A 17,232-nucleotide genomic window follows, 5' to 3' on the forward strand; every position below is an offset into this window, starting at 1 on the left:
CTAATATTGTAACATCGTTTGTATTAATCCCTTGCACCTCTCCTTTTTTCTAGGTAAGAGAAAAATGTCGATTTACGCTCGACATATGTATAATGGCAAACAAATAGCAAAATTTCTTATAACAGATTCAATTTAATCAGGTTGAATTTGAGAATCATTTGAAAATTGTCTATGACAAATATTTTAGTCGAATAATTGATTTATTATGACATTTTTAATTATTTCATAAGTGAAAAGGTAACTTTCTTAACAACCATTATGTGTACTTATCATTTCAAGCATAACTAATATTGAAAAGTTAAAACTAGAACTTCCGATGCAATTTACTCAATTTATCATTTTGTTGCATAGCTTCTTTTCCCAGTAAACTTTTCAATTATTACACGGAATACAAATATGGAAGCTGTTCTATGTGTATATGTGTCTATATGTATATTTATAGTGATTCAAACTACAAGGAATGTATTTTTAGATGTTATGTTATAGAAAAAAAATTCTATATCATAAATATTCTAAATTTTAGTATACATTATGAAAAAAGATAGAAATCAAACTTTTTACGGTACAATTAATTCAATTTACAAGTAACTGTTTCCATATTTATACGCTTGCCATTGTAGTGCAGTAGTACACTTGTATCTGTAAAGAAAGCCGATATTAAAACAAATTTAGCACTGGAATTTAAGGATTAAACTGTGTGCACATATTTAAATATGTGATATGATGGTTTTGAAGAAAAGAAATTAGGATTTTCGGTCAGAAGTGCTAATAAAGATAAAGTGACATCATGTGCGTATCATCGAAAAAGGAGACAGTAATAAAATTTGATGTTAAAAATGCCAATAAGTTCATTATAAAGAGAAAAATTCATTTTGAAAGAACATAGAGTCGTAATTTTTTTATATCGACGAAGATAAGATAAAGAGGGAAGGAACGAGATATGTCGCAAATTGATTTTTACCTATCTAATACTTTTAATGAGATATCGTCAAGAAGTCGTTTATTTAACAAAGTTTGACATTTATTTCATATTTCGGATGAGATATTGTGGTATCAAGTCGCTACTTTTGATTTTCATTATTGTATATACACCCTGCCTCAGGTAAAGTTGCAATATACGTATAAAGAAGCTTAATAAAACATTTTATTATGGTAAATACACCAATAGTGTAGATTATTTCTAATCTTAGATAAATTTTTACTCGCATCAACATTCAGCAAGTACAATATACATAAAAACAATATTCTATGCATTTTACTAATACTATAATACACAGGTATTTGATTCTTTACGATATGTTACTTGTTTACACCGAAAGAGAAATGTTTTTCTTGAATTAAGCGAAGACATCGTTCCTGGTTTATTGACGGGACATTTCACATCGGAAAAAATTTTTATTATTTAGAAAAGGAATCTCGTAAAAAATTATAATTTCGCTTAAGATTTCAATGTTTTTCTGTAGAAATGATTTTAACGATTACAAAACCACATCGAACAAAACATTATGAGATTTGTATTATGAATTGTATTGTAGATTGTATTATGAAAATAAAGAAATAATTATGTCAGTATTGTAATGTAGCACCATTTTTAAAGTACAATTTTTGAAGTATTCCAAGTAAAAGAAAAATTACATAAAAAGATTTTGTTAGAAGTACAGACTGCTTTTTTGTGTATTATTAATGTAGGTATAGGCATAATATCCTGTCAGTACTGTTAAATGATTAAATACAGAGTAAACGAGAGATCTTATCCAAATCATTAAACAAACGACTTCGAATTGCGATGTTTCCTTTAAACAATCAGAAAAGATAAAAACTCAAAAAGTCATGTCTACGAAGGGATTAATATATTTTTTCATTCTATTAAAAAAATTTACGAATGTTATCGATTTTTTGGCATCGTTCAGAGAAACACTTCTTGTTATAGAATGTTATCGTACTGTACAATGCTTTACGATTCCAAATATTTTATTTGGAAACTGATAATTTCGTTAATATTTCGAATTTCGAAATTCAAGTGATAAGTATTAAACTAGTGCAATAAGATATAGAATGAAAGCAGAGATTTTAATAACGGATCGTAAGTTACTTAATATCGCAAGTTACGTAAAAAGGAATGAAATATGGAAACTGTGTTTCATCGATATTTAATTTTTTTACTATTGAACTAGAACTGTTTCTGATTTACACAAAAGGTTAATTCATACTGTGACATACGAAAGATGTATAGTCATCATGATTACAAACAATTCATAGTCTGCTGATTTAAATTTAATTAAATATTGATGTTATAAAAAAGTGTATATATATTTATATACTCATTCTTTTATTTCAAAATAAATATAATATTCTAATTTCAAATGCATGTAATTAAAATTGACACACAACATGTATGCATTAACCTTTACAGAGTATGATAAGTATAAAATTTGTTTAGTTAAGAAAAAAAGGAAAAAATCTAGCTGTATTAATCATTTGTGCATGGAAACGAAACATCAATTTAATTAACATAAGTCGTGATTAATTTTCAATTTGTATGCGTTACATGTGTTAAATCCGTTTATTAGCATATTTTTCCATGTCCACGTCTGCAATGCACGAGCATACTGTGAGAATGTACCACAGTGAAATATTCTCTCGACGAAAATAGCGTCGACTTAAAGATACATAATTCTAAAGTATTTTGATACAATTATATGTACATATCATGGATTTAGAGAATAGATAGTATAACGTAAAAAATATTATATCAATCCAAAAATATTCATACTCTCATTATTATGCAAAAATTATAATATATTAAAAGAAATTTATTCAGATGGTCGTATTATGTACAACAAATGGAAGAAAATTTTTATTTTTTCACAAATTTGCTACTTACGAAAGAAATTGAGAATCAGTAGTACGGACATCTAATATATAGATATATCAATCTAACTCGACTGAAAATATTTCGAACAGCAATTTGAAGCAAATTATGCTTGCAAATTTTTGACGATACGTGTTTTATAAAATCAATTAATGTAATATGTATGTAGTAATTTTATTGTTACTAACATCAAAAAGTACTATGCAAAAGAATCTGTGATGAATTTTTCTTATGGTAGTGAGAAATGAAAAAAGAGAAGTACATTTGCACTTAAGAGTTCCATTTTAAGTCTTCCTTCCTGTCTCTCCACCCTACGAAACCTCTTACCTTCCTTTCGTTTGATACCACAATGCACTATTCTTTCCCCCTTGACAATGATTAACGATTTTCCAACTAAATATACGTGTGTAGAAGGGAGCTACTGCTGCTATCTATTTCCTGCTTCATCTCACTATCTTTTTGAACAAAATTCACACAATTCGTGAGGATCTCGAAAATTGTAATAGTTGACCTGATGACATTCAAGATAATTATTAATTAATATTAATATATTATTTACATTATTTGTACTTTCCAACTTTATTGTATGATTGTACAAACTGATTCGCTGCTGTGTCTTCGTCGGTATATCCACGTGTACTCCGATGGAAATACACGTGATAGTGCGGTATCGGTCATCAAACACCTTTGCTGATTCGATACCGAACCTCCGAGCTATAAAGTATACTCTCAGATCTACGGCCGAACATATCGCTACTGCTTTATAATGATTACTAATTACATATTTAGCTATTTAATAAAATTTAATTACATGTATTATTATTGAACTACATTCTTCACAAAAGCGTAAGTTGAAAGACCAGAATACATTATATGCGAATAATTAGTTAATTTAATAATTTGAACTTTACTCCTAAGAAAGACGCTTACGCATTTTGTTTGAGACTAATATGGAAAATATTGTATATTTTGTAGTAATCTTGTATATTGTATAGCATATTTTGCTATTTAAACTTAACACTTAGCCAATCTCCCGTCTGTGAAGTATATCGTTGCGTGATCGAACGGGGAGATGTTCCTTTTTGACTTTTGCAATGCGTTTTCTTCTTTTTTCTTTTTTTTGTTATTATCAGTTATGTGAGCAGTTTATCTGGAATTGTTCCCAATTAATCGCGCCATTTTTTCTGCTTTTATGAAGTACAGTATATAATAAAATACATCGATCTAGTGGTGTTAAAATTAATTAAAAAGTTATACTATCAGTTATGACTAAATAAAGTTATAATCGAACGATACCACATTGTAAAAAAATATTAAAATGCATTACGAATTTTTAATTTCTTGTTTAAATCGTGTTATTTATCTTTAGTCATCTTTAATGTTTGTAATTTTACCTATATTTTTTTATACCTTTAATTACTACTATACTTTTAGTTTGATGTTTTGTATAAACAATATGTTAAATAAAATCATTACTGCAAAATATAATTGACTACTTAAATAATTTTTAGACTTCTTCGTTTTTTAAGTAGTGAATATTAATCCTCGATACTTGGAAAAATGCGCGGTGGAAACGTATAGCTCGCTGTGGCGCACGCGATTAGCTAAGTGTTGACACTTAGTTAACACTTAGTATGATTAGAAAACTACAGCATTTAGTTTTCTTTAATATTCATTAATCCTCGTTCATTCCTCATTGTCCCAACTTATATCACTTTGTCGCTTTATTACTTTATCCTGTACCTTTTGCATCAAATGGATACAATACTGGAAAACCAACAATCCTTTATTAAAAATGAAAATGAACTTCCTACAAATTTAAATATATGATTGATCTCATTCTTCATACCGCTCTATATTTATCCAAACATGTTAAATTGACATAAAGAACAAATAGAAGTTAATGCAACGAATCAAATCATATTATCTGGAAATTAAATATTATCTCCTTAGACATCTATTCTTCATCTGTACAAGCATGGTACAAGCAGATGTGACAAGAATATTCGAGACGTTTCTAAGAATATATTTCCAAAAATTTGTTTTTGTATTGGTTGCCCACGATGTTAAAGAATTTTAGACATTTAATTTTTATTTCTAATATTCTTAGTTCTTATTATTAACAACAAAAATCTTCATCTTCTGTATATGCTTTAAGATATCTACAGACGTACATATCCTCATCATTATTACACACATCATCAGTACAGATCGTCATTATATGATTCAGCAATACTGTATCATCAGTAAATCGGGGAAATCATAGATAATTATCACTGCTAAACCTAGTCCAAACGATGTCTGTTTGGTACCCAGTTGGTTCCCGATCGTCGAAATCAGGCACAATAAAGAGAGAAGTGAGAATAAAGTTTTCGAGCAAATCGGCGATTCGGAAAGTTTTAAGATCGTTCCGAATATTACCAGAAACGCAAAGATCTTTAAAGATTTTGAAAGTCGCGAGAAATCTTCAAAGTTTTGAACATAACTCCGGCGTATCCTGCTTTCCAAGAAATAGAAATCTTATGCTTGTCTACACCCGATACCGAGCGTACGTGTCATTTTTATTTTTCCTCTTATCTCCCGTGATTTCCTTTTTGGCTTCTTTATTTTCTAAATATAGAATAACGAGTGGCAAAATTTATAATTTTATACTTAATTTAATTCAATATAGTTTAATAAGCTTTTTAGGGGAAACCCTAAAATATTCGACGATATCTTAATAACTTCATAACTTTTATGAAAATCTTGTACTTTTTTTATTTTATATTCTAAAATTTATTTTAATTTGTTCAAAGATTTATTGTTATATATTTATTACGAGTGAAATATGAATAGGTATTACGCAATGTATTTATGTCATTAACGTTAATAGTTATCCTTTTCAATTTTCTGCATTAATTGTAGCTTATGATAGAAAACGATGCAATAAGTAATCAATAACAGTAATTAGTAATAAGTCTAATTAGAATTGCAATTTTCATTAGAGTATTTTATGCGTTCAAGATTTAATTAGGAAGATGAAAACCACATCTTTAAAAACAATAATCATAATTAATACATTTTTTATTCAAAACCAATTCACATGATCGAATATTCACATGGTACAATTATAATATATTTTCGATGAAACTTTAACAAAATATTTCAAGAATGTTGTTTATAGAATTTAAATTTTCTTTTGCTACTTTCGTTTCGACACTTAAGATATAAATATTACCAAGTATACAGGGTGTCTGAACTGAAGGAGGCCACCTAAATGTTTCCTTTATTTTTCATGCTATGAAAAATGTTTATGGCACAATTTGAATGGTTTCAATACAGGAATATGTATTCTGGAAAGGTGATACCACTATAATGGTTGCCTGGCTCATTATTCGCGGGTAGTTGTTCAAGTACCAAATAGAAAATGCCCAAAGCTATTCTTTATTCCGCTTTAAGATGTAATAGCAAAAAAATACACGTTCCTTAAATAAATAAGACCAATGACCTTGAAAGAATTAAGAAAAGATGACCTAACAAAAGAAATTTATTTTCCAGCGTACTCCTCTGTTGAGGCACCATTCAAATTGTGTCACAAATATTTTTCATGTCATGAAAAACAAAGGATCGATATTTAGATCGTCTCCTTCAACTAAGACATCCTGTATACTGAATTTTACGCCAAAGTTATAAATATACTTATGATATAAACCTTCTGATGCATATGTACGTATTATCCTAAATATTGTTCAATTTTTATGAAGGATATAGGTGATTAATATATAGAGAATATAATATATAGATAATACCTAATTAATCTATCCTGTATACTATAAAAATAGTCATATATTATATATTAATTTATATATATTAAAGTCTATGTGTATCCATATAAACATGAAATGATTTTCAAATTGTAACGTAGTATAGTGCAGAATATATTTTTTGCAAGTTGATACAACTAAAAAGCACCTGAAGAATTTAAGTCCTGTCGGCATAAATTGCTGTTTCATAGTTGATAAATGACACAGTCATTAATTACAAATTTTATAAGATAAAATTTTACAATATTACCCGATTTTCTAATTAAAATTTTTATATTTTATCAAGAGACAGTCTTTTGTTTCTACTGTTCAATTTTATCGTAAATCACAATTATTGGGTTGGCAAGTACCATTACCACCTAATGACAAAATCCGCAATCAGTTGCCAACGCAATGCCTGAGAAATGACATATTTTTTATGTTATTGAATGAAAAATTATTCTCAATCACTAAACTCTTCTAATATATCACAACCTATGAAGAAACAACTAACTCGAGTTAATAAATATCTAAAAATTTATTCATGAATAGTCAGATAACGATAATTATATATCAAAGGCGAGGAATTTATATAAAAACGTAAAACTGTTATAAAACGTTATTAAAATCGATTATAACACGTTCATTGTTACATATATTAATTTAAAAGAATTAATTAATAGTAACTCAATTATCAGCTAGTATTATATCAGTATTCAATTATTGTATCTTATAAATTTTTAATCTTCTAATAAAATTCGAAGATTCTTATCTTTTTAATTGTTATTGTTGAAAAAAAAAAACGAATTTTATTGAGAATTGTTAAAGAAGCAACCTCAAGTTTACACATAAATGATAAGATGGAATCTGTTAAATTACTGCAATTTTTAATTTTATAATAACTTGGAAAGCACCCTCCATAAAATGTTCTGCGTATTAATAATAATTAACTAATGTAGCTTAACTATTCTTCAGATTAAATAATAATTCTAATGCACAATAATATTTTAAAAAAATTCCTTTAACCACTTATAAATTCCTGAATCTTTCTGCAAGGTCCTATGAATTCTGTAATAATGTGACAAACAGAGCATCATATTAGAAACAGCTTAATATTAGAACTACCAAACGCATCATATTCTTTTCTTTTACGATTACTGAAAACATACAAATGCTTTTGATGAAATTAATACTGACTTCTGTTGAGATAAAAACATAATTATATATAACTATTTATTTTCATCGTATCATTCTAACTGTAATTATCTGTATATAGTAGAATATTTAGATATATGTACAATGAATATGTGACTCGTTATAAAATGTAACGAACAACTGATCAGTCTCGAGCGTGTTGATTATATCGAGACGAAATTGTACGTATTGCAGGTCAGCAGTTCTACTGTTAGAAAACCTCATCTTGACAAATTATATCAAGAATGAGACAAAAGGAATCGGGAGTGAAAAGATACATTAACAACAACAATAACGATATTTCTATACAACCCGTTTATTATAAGCTTGAATCATATATTAAATAGTATTCGTGTTAAATATATAACTCAAGTTTCAAGTATGTGTCTACATATCTTATATAGCTTCTTTCAAATGTTTGTGCTTACTCGCGCATAATCTGCAAACAAAAAAAGAAGAAGGAAGGAAACGACGAAGAAGATAGAAAAGAAACAAAAAAAAAAGAAAAGAAAAATAATAATGCTATAGGGCTACAAGGAATTACAATCACTGATCGTACGACTTGTTGCGGTAACATTGCTTTGTAAAACAAGGGGCATTCTCGCGTGAATGAAAGGAAATGGACACCGTCGCTATGAGAAAGCCACGTTCCTAACGATTATCTCTCTCACTCTCATTCACACATATTCTTGTTCTCTCTTCTTTTTACACACTCACGCTTTGTGCATCGCTAATGAGTTTTATTAACAGAAATTATCGTGATTCGATTGACATATACGTAACGTTAAGCGCAGAATCGACTGACGTCGCTTTCGCGATCTTTATCGCGATCACACGCACGATATTCGTCTACATCCATAATTGCAGCAGGTCAAACGAACCGGGATGTTTCGAAAAAAGCTCGGAACGTCCCTCATGAAGAGAATTATTGGATTTTCCTATTCTTTCTTCATAAGACGCATAGTCTGCCCTTCTTAGTTAAAATGTCTATCTACCATTACGATACACCTGAGAAAGCTAAAGTTTCATATCTCTTTGTTCTTTTCGCCTTTGTTTTTCTTCATCCAATTTAAAATACCTAGTTATTATTCCGCAACAGTTTGCAGAATATACGTATATTTTTACTCAAGAGGCAAAAAATATATTGATCTTCAAATATTTTAACATATGGCACATGCATTTCAAAATCGACACAACTCGAACAAGTTTGGAAGTTTACAAAAAAAATTATTAACTAAACACATAATGTTTAAGGAAACATTATGCAAAAAGATAAAAAGGACAGCAGACAATGGTTAAATATTATTTCTGCAATTTTCCACTCCTTGTCCGCGACATCTCTCGTTCATGATTTTGATGGTTTTCTAGCGCAAGACTGAATTATTTTAAGTTGTAATACTTTTGTAATACATGTGCGATATAGTAAAAGACGAATAAATGCTAGACAGAACATTTTAACTAAATGTACTGATCGCATTTTTAAGATTATCTTCGCTAAACCCGACGATGAAATCGATCGGTTAATCAAATTGCGCCAAGAGGACAAATGCACGTTATGTATCTTCGTGGTGTAGAAAAGAAAGAACATTTCGGGTTGCAAATTACATCGTATGCTAGAAATGAGAGAAAATTTGTTGACGAGTTTAAGCGTAAATTATTTTTCAGTAGGATCTATTTTATCGTTTCGAAATATTTTTCGTTTGGTTTTGCTCTTATACTTTCTCTCTTGTTTTCTCTCACTCGCATTCGGTTCTCTCTTTCTCTTCTATACGTTGCTATCCATCGCGCTATTAACATTGACTACATAATATAATATTTCAATATACCTCTAGATAGTAACATATTTATCTAAGATATTTCACTAAGCAAACGCTCCGCTTACGTGTGCCGAATCGCGGTGGAGGAAAGTACATACTTGGGTTCGTCTCTTTAAGGGTCGTTCCACAAGCGTCGTCGCGGTTTGCGTCATCGATGGTCATTCTCGGCCTCGAATCGCGTGGAACGATTGCATCTTGCGTAAGGACCACGATCGATCAGTTCAACTCAATATTCGAAAGCTTAAAAATGTTACTTGAGCTGAGCTTTTTGCATGTCAAACTGATCAACTTTCCCACAACTTCACTTTTTTTTAAATTCTCAACAACTAAATATCTTAAAAAATAAAAAATATTCTATTTTCATCAATATATTTATCTAGCGGAACATATATCGAAGTAATATTTTAAAAATAATGTTTATAGTCGGGATTTTTCTATGCATTTCATCCATACAGTTGATCAGCATGAGTCAAATAATGAAACAAACGTTTCTTTATTGCAGAGTAATATCTAAACCTTTGTGGTATGAAATACGTATTACGGATATTTATAAAGATATAGATACCTTTAAATTCATTTCTCACTTGTTTATTAAGTCACTCAGCGAATTTAAATTGTTTTCGATATACTATATTCGACTTTATATAATTTATATGAAGATGTAATATAACTACGAAAAGCATATAATTCAAGTATAATTACAGTTGTAGAAACTTACCCCTGATATTTACTACTTGAAAATAAAATTGCATAATAAAAGATTGTGAACGATAGAGTTCAACGAAGAACCATCAGTAGTAAATATTTTAGATATCTCTAAATGTTTATAAATGTGTAAGAATGTTTGGAATTATATAAATGTTTTGCTGCTATTTTATACGACTTTAGTCTAATATTAAGTTGTGCTTCTTAGGAACATATTTCCACTCTTGATATTTTCAGTAAGTCTTTCAAACCATTTATTAGTTATGTAATATAATAATTCAACATATTTTTTTACAGATGGCAGTTAAATATTAAAGGAGGATGTAACATTAATACGAAAAGAAATAAACAAGTTATAAAGACAAGGAAGGAATAAAAGATAATGATATATATATCGCACATAGAATACATGCAACAAATTTCATAAATATTTGTAAATAACATTGTAAATTGAACATTTACAACACACATACCACAAAGATTTAACCAGAAATTAAGCACTAAATCTTTTTTCAATTGCGAAGTTATAACGAAGCTCGAATTACATCTCGATAAAATTAAATTAGAATATTTTTGCTAGAATTGCCGACATGTTAATGTTCTGTTTGATAGTCCTGCATTCCAATGACGCGATATTCAATCCAACGAATCAAAATTCTACATTCAGTGGACGGATATACGAGCTAGAATTTCGTATAGTTTTCGTCTAATTTTTGCGTGCGGAGTTTACAGCGTTCGGAAACGTTTCTTTCAATAGGAACGCTTTTTTCGTAGTTTGTAATTCAGACTTCATCGCCGAAGAAAACTTGACTTCTCGACCGAGCATAAAGCGCAACGTTTGCGATATTGGTATTCTACGAACGAACACGTTTATCCTGTGAAATCTGTACAGGTAGAATCATCTTAACACTGGAATCTAGAATGTCTTGCATATTATCTATGCATAATTAGTGTAGAAATATTTTCTATAATTAATTTTATTTTTAAATCGGTCGTGACATTCTTCTTTAATGCTATAGCAATTCTTTAATGCTATTACGCAGTACAATATCTTACTTGTGGACATTCCTAACGTGTATGAACTTAATACAGAAGCATCATATTATTTTACAATAATGCGGTTGCGTACTTAAAATTATCAATAATGAGATTTGATATTTAAAAATGTTAATCAAAAAATTTTAATTCAATAGAAATCGGTTGTTTGTAATTTCAGAACATCAAAACTTCATTTTTGATATAAAGTACAGTAGAAATTCGCCTGAAATTGGACATTTCAAAATCCTACAAGTATATTCTTGGTAAAATTCTTAAAAAAAGCATCTACAATACTTTCTTGTGTAGCTTTAAAGAATCTAAAATATACTTGAAAATTATTAGTCTGGAAGTGTTAATCTCCAATTTCAAAATATAAAACCGAATTTACTGTTTGTAAGGTGATATACGAAATGTTATTAGACGAGATGAGAAAAATAATTTAGGGGTATTTGGCGGTAGGTTATAATGAACTTTATTACAACTTTGCGAACATTCTGGATCCCAATGTCAAACTACTTTCACTGATGTTCTCCACTTCTTTCACGTTGGAGGCTCATTGTATACCCCACTGTAACCGAAACGTGCGTTCCTTCCATTAAACAGTAACTGTTTCTCAGTCACACGTATCGTTTTCTCGATAAGATTAGCTCCATCCCGTAATTACTTTATGAACACTTACGATTAGCTTCGTACATATTTACGCCAGTAGGTGAAGCTCGTTTTTCGCTGTTCTCCCTCAGAAGAAGGAAACCGGTGCCATCGGTGACTCTCGAGTATGGTAACACCGAAACGTCGACTGATTCTTCCATTTTGTACATACGTATTGCACTTAGTAAATGGTAGTTTCTATATATATTACATATTACACATAATATATAATCGAATGCAGAATCCTTGGACACGTCGCCTATTGATGTTAATCACGTAATTTAAGTAATAATTAAATAGCTTATTTTCAATCACGAAATTCATGTTCGTTGACCGTTTCTTTAGATTTTTATATTTTTGTCTGCATAAACAGATCTTATAGAAAATAATCTCAGATTTGAATTTCTAACAATATCAATCAATGGGTAGAAGTTACAGTAAGGTTCTGTATTTAAATCGAAAGAAAGTGAGACGTTATTGGTAATACAAGAAAGAAAAGTCATTCGACTTCAATAACCTGCAATATTCAAAGTGTAAAATTGTTATATAATATCCATTCTATAACAGTATGTACAACAAAATAAAAAGTTTATCGACTGGTTTTTGTACTAATGATGCAATCATAATTAATTCAAGTAAACCGAAGACACTTTTATCGGTTGATGTTCATGTTGCTAATGTATGGTTTAAAATCAATTTTCACTTTCTTGCCGTAATATAACAAAAATTATTCGTATGAAACAAACTATTTAATATTATAATTTTTATTCATTATATTCTAGATATATGGTTACAAATAATTTAATTTTAGTTACTAACTTAAAGAACATCAAATTTTCTAATTATTGAAAAATAATAAATATTTCATGTACGACGATTGTTTACTATATTATAACCAACTCGTAATCATCTAAAGAATAAAACATTTTTGAACTACTTGATTGCTTAAAATTGTTTAATGAAATTCTGAATAAAAATAAAAAATAATTAATAGACGAACACGGATTTTATTCTTTTTAATTATAACATCCAATCCAATCGCTTAATAATGAATAAATCTGAACTTAAAATGATATAAACATGCTTAGGAGCATAAACTCAAAGTAGCAAAAATTATTGATCAGTCGTCGTTAGTGGTTTACCTCGTTTGTCACCCAGCCCCATAGCAAACGTGTTTTTCAGTCGAACGGGGTCTGCTATTGGTTTTATACATACACGCAAAGGTTACCCTAGACTTAATCATATTTGTTGATAAAATTGACTTTCTTCTTCACTACAGTACTCGAGATACCCTTAACATGTAGCCACCATGTACTTTACAGACTTTGAAAGCTATTTAATAGCGATCTTCGACGTTTCGAAGATCTGCTCTTGTATCGTTTGATCGTCGGACGATTAAAGTCTACTAAATTCACCTAAGCTCTTCAATAGTAAAAGACACTGATCTCGACTGACGCACTTCTTTTTAACCAGCCTACAAGATTATCGCAATCCTCGAGGAACATCGTACAGGACCCTCTAATTCGTCGGGCTGATACTGTCAAAAAATGCATACATTTCGGATGACAGTGATGGAAATGTATCTTAATCAAGTAACGTTGATACGATCGATAGGAATCCTCTTACGAATTATACGATTAAGATTATTCGATCAAATATGCTCGATTTTCGAAGTACTCGTACATCTTCGTATCTTTTACACTGATTTCTAGGAAAATCTGTTTAATATTTTACTAAAAGCATAAAATGCCCGTCTGTGAAGAACAGCGTCGGTGTATGATACTGTCAGTTCCGTTTATCTAAATAGCACATCGATCTAACGATTACTGTTTTGCAGATAAAAAAATACATGACAAAAAAGAAATAGAAAAGATGAAAGAAACGAAAAGGAAACGTTCACCTATCGAAAAGCACCAACGTGTTATCCATTCTGTTCCTCTATTGTAAGATGACGCGACAAATTTAAAAGAAGCCACGCAGAATAAGCTTTCGTCGTCGTGTCAACTTTGATTCCTAACCATCTGACTAAAAACTTTATCCATCTTTTAGACATATCTACTTGTAGCATTTTACTTAACGTTAATTGTACCTATATCTTATACATAACCTATGTACTTATCTCTTTGCCTATATATATGTATATATATAGGTAAAGATTATATATATATATAATTATACACATAATTATATATATTTTTTCCTTTTGTATACTATACATAACATTAGCAAACGTACAATATTCTATAGAATATGTTCAATATATTTTTATCCTTGTATAATATCATATACATGTATGATGTGTTCTCTATATATATATAACATTATATATATATAATTATTGTTATATATATAAATATCATACATATATATCGCAACATAGAATTCGTAGCGATATCCGCGCACAGTTTCTCTTAAATATTTTAGTTACATATACAATAATATTGTGTGTTCTTCGTTTTCTCATATTCATGTATCATTGTATATTTATATTTACTTATTTATATATAATATACTTATATCTATATTTATTTATATATGTATAATATGCGCCTTCGTGCACATGAGGTTACTTCTATAGGGAAAGAGATCGTGTACGTACGGCAAAACGTCGGCAGACGTCTTGTCCATTCGTCGCTCATTTTATTATCTTAGCTGTCCGTCATATTTCCCTTTTTTCCTTTCGGTTTTTACTTATTTGGAGCCACGCAAACGAATTACGAGTGATTTTGCATGTCTTCGTGATGAGACAAATAAACAAGAAATAAAAGAAAAACCGCAAAAAGTAGAAAATGTGCAAGTGAATTTTTCGTTTACTCTGTTAAACTGGCCCAACGTGGTATATTATTCGCCGCTCGCGGATTCTACCGTTCGTCGCGGATTCGCAAAAATAAACTGGCGAACGGGAATCACGATCCAACGGCGCGTATATATTATATATATACGAACTATACATATACACGAACACAAAAGAGAAGAAACGAAATCTCGTGGATTTGTCCATAGCGCCGATTTGTCTGCCGTGGGACGATTATGTGTAATGTCTGTGCGTATTACGGGCTATCGAGAGATCCGAGACGGAAGTCGAACGCCTTTGTGAGTTGCCGCTAGTTCGCAGCATGCGTGTGTAGCGTCGAACGGAGGAGCACGCGACGATCTTCGTGCCACGTGACATGAGTTGCAGGTTGCAGGCGCAGGTTCTCCAGGTCGTGCACACGCACTCGCGCGGAAGTCACGAGGAAGGAAACAAGAAGGATCTGGAGAAGCTGATCGGAATACTCCAGCGATCGAGAGAAGTCGACGGGATGTTGCTTGTTCACCGGTAGCTCGAATGGTGAAAAATTCCGGAAATCGTGCCGATTCGCGCGAAAGAATTTGTCGTAGGCCAAGCTCTTCATTTTGATGTATACTTTTTGAAATAAAGAGATGGACTTTCAGAATATAAATGATCTTTCTCCCTCTTTCTTAGGAGATACATATACATATGTGTCGTGGAATTCGTGCTGGAATATCTTATTTGATATAAATTTATCCTGAATAAGAAATGTTGAGGTCACATTATACAGAAGCATTCGCATTATACAAAAACATTGTAAGGCGAAGAGATTTTGAGCAAGTGAAGCAATTCTGTTTTCAAAAGAAGTTAAAAAGAAAATAATGAATTTAGATGCATTGATTAAATTTTAGAAATTGTCAACTAGCAATAGTCTTAATTGCGAAATGTTCCTTTTGATTTAGTTTGCCTCAATCAATGATCAATTTTTGAATAAATTAGAGTGTACTCGAAAATATAGAATTTAAAGGCTCAAACCGTAAATTCTATGCTGATTCAATCTTCAAGCATAAGAAGAATTCCATCGACTCAACTTCCGGTTACATTTTCTTCACTGAAATGTAATACAATCGTTTTCCACCTATGCTACATCCTCGGATGACATCATGATTACGTTTCTCATCGTCACAAAACATTAAACTCTAACTATCGCATGGAAAATGTAACAGAAAACAGGAAAACCTTACGTATTTTTCTAATGAGAGGATCATAAGAAGGATTAAAAGTATTTTATAATCGCATATTTTGCGATTCATCGCTATCCAAACGCTAGAACGAAGAAATATCTGGGATCTAGGATTGCGAATCGGCAAAATCTCATGCTATTTGATGTTTGGAGTCTCGAATTTCTTGCTATGTTTCATTTCCACCTAATCGTTGCATGAAATAGTGGCAACGAAACGACATTGCCTGCTCCCCGATGTTGATCGCATTTACGGCGTTCTTTTCGCACCACAGTTGCACAGGCGTAAATCGGCATCTTTGAAGTACGTTTGATGGTATGGTACATATCTTGGTTGTGGTCCGGTATAATTATTTCTACATCTTATCACAAGTACTCGTCGATCCTCCAGCTCGTCCTCGACACATGGGATTTCTGTAACAAAAGAAAGTGATGATGCGTTAATTCTTTTTTTTATTATGTACATTCTTATGTACAGTGGCTCAATAAAGTAATTAAACATTTATAGAAAAATTTTATGAATATACTACGTGTATTATACAAAATATTTTGAAACTTCATAGTGATTGAAATATGTAAGACTATTATGATTATATTGTAAAATTTGAAACATATTTGAAAATGTACATAACGTAGGATATTTATTGTGCTTGCATTTTATAGAAGTTACAAAAGTATTTAAGCAATCAATTATCCATTACATTAATAATCCTCAATATTCAGTGCAGGTAAAATATTTGATTTACAATTATTATTTAAAATAATTTTGTCTAATGAATACGTGAACATTATAGTTTTTATCGTCTATCATAGTAATCGTATTAAAAGAGACCTGGTATTCTGTGAAATAATATCTAGAATGACTTCATTTGTATAATTTTCGCTTATGATTGTACTAATTATACTTAATCATATTATAAATAGGTTTTCAATTATAGAGGGAAAAATAAATAAATATGTATCTATAATATACATTACAGTATTGTTATAGTAAATATGATATACAGGTAACAAGACGTTCAGATAAGGAGTATTCAAATAATAGAGGTTCTACAGTAATTATTATATAACATTATAAATATGGACTACAAGATTAGAGAATTCGATATAATAGTTATTATAGAACACCACTTACTGAAACGGAATTTTAGTTAATATCTGAT

The 17,232-nt window shown here is 30.2% G+C and overlaps 1 protein-coding gene across 1 annotated transcript in view; it reads right to left on the bottom strand.

Annotated features, from left to right (window-relative positions):
- Positions 1 to 8,148: 8,148 nt before the first annotated feature.
- The window catches only part of LOC122569522 (forkhead box protein O), a 299,531-nt gene continuing 290,447 nt past the window's right edge, over positions 8,149 to 17,232 (bottom strand). The window contains exon 8 of the transcript XR_006317492.1: positions 8,149 to 16,483. The gene's annotated coding sequence lies outside the window, so the exon portion shown is untranslated. The remainder of the gene's footprint in view (positions 16,484 to 17,232) is intronic.

Source organism: Bombus pyrosoma, linkage group LG7 (assembly GCF_014825855.1).
Source record: "Bombus pyrosoma isolate SC7728 linkage group LG7, ASM1482585v1, whole genome shotgun sequence".
In the NCBI taxonomy this organism is placed as follows: Eukaryota; Metazoa; Arthropoda; class Insecta; order Hymenoptera; family Apidae; genus Bombus; species Bombus pyrosoma.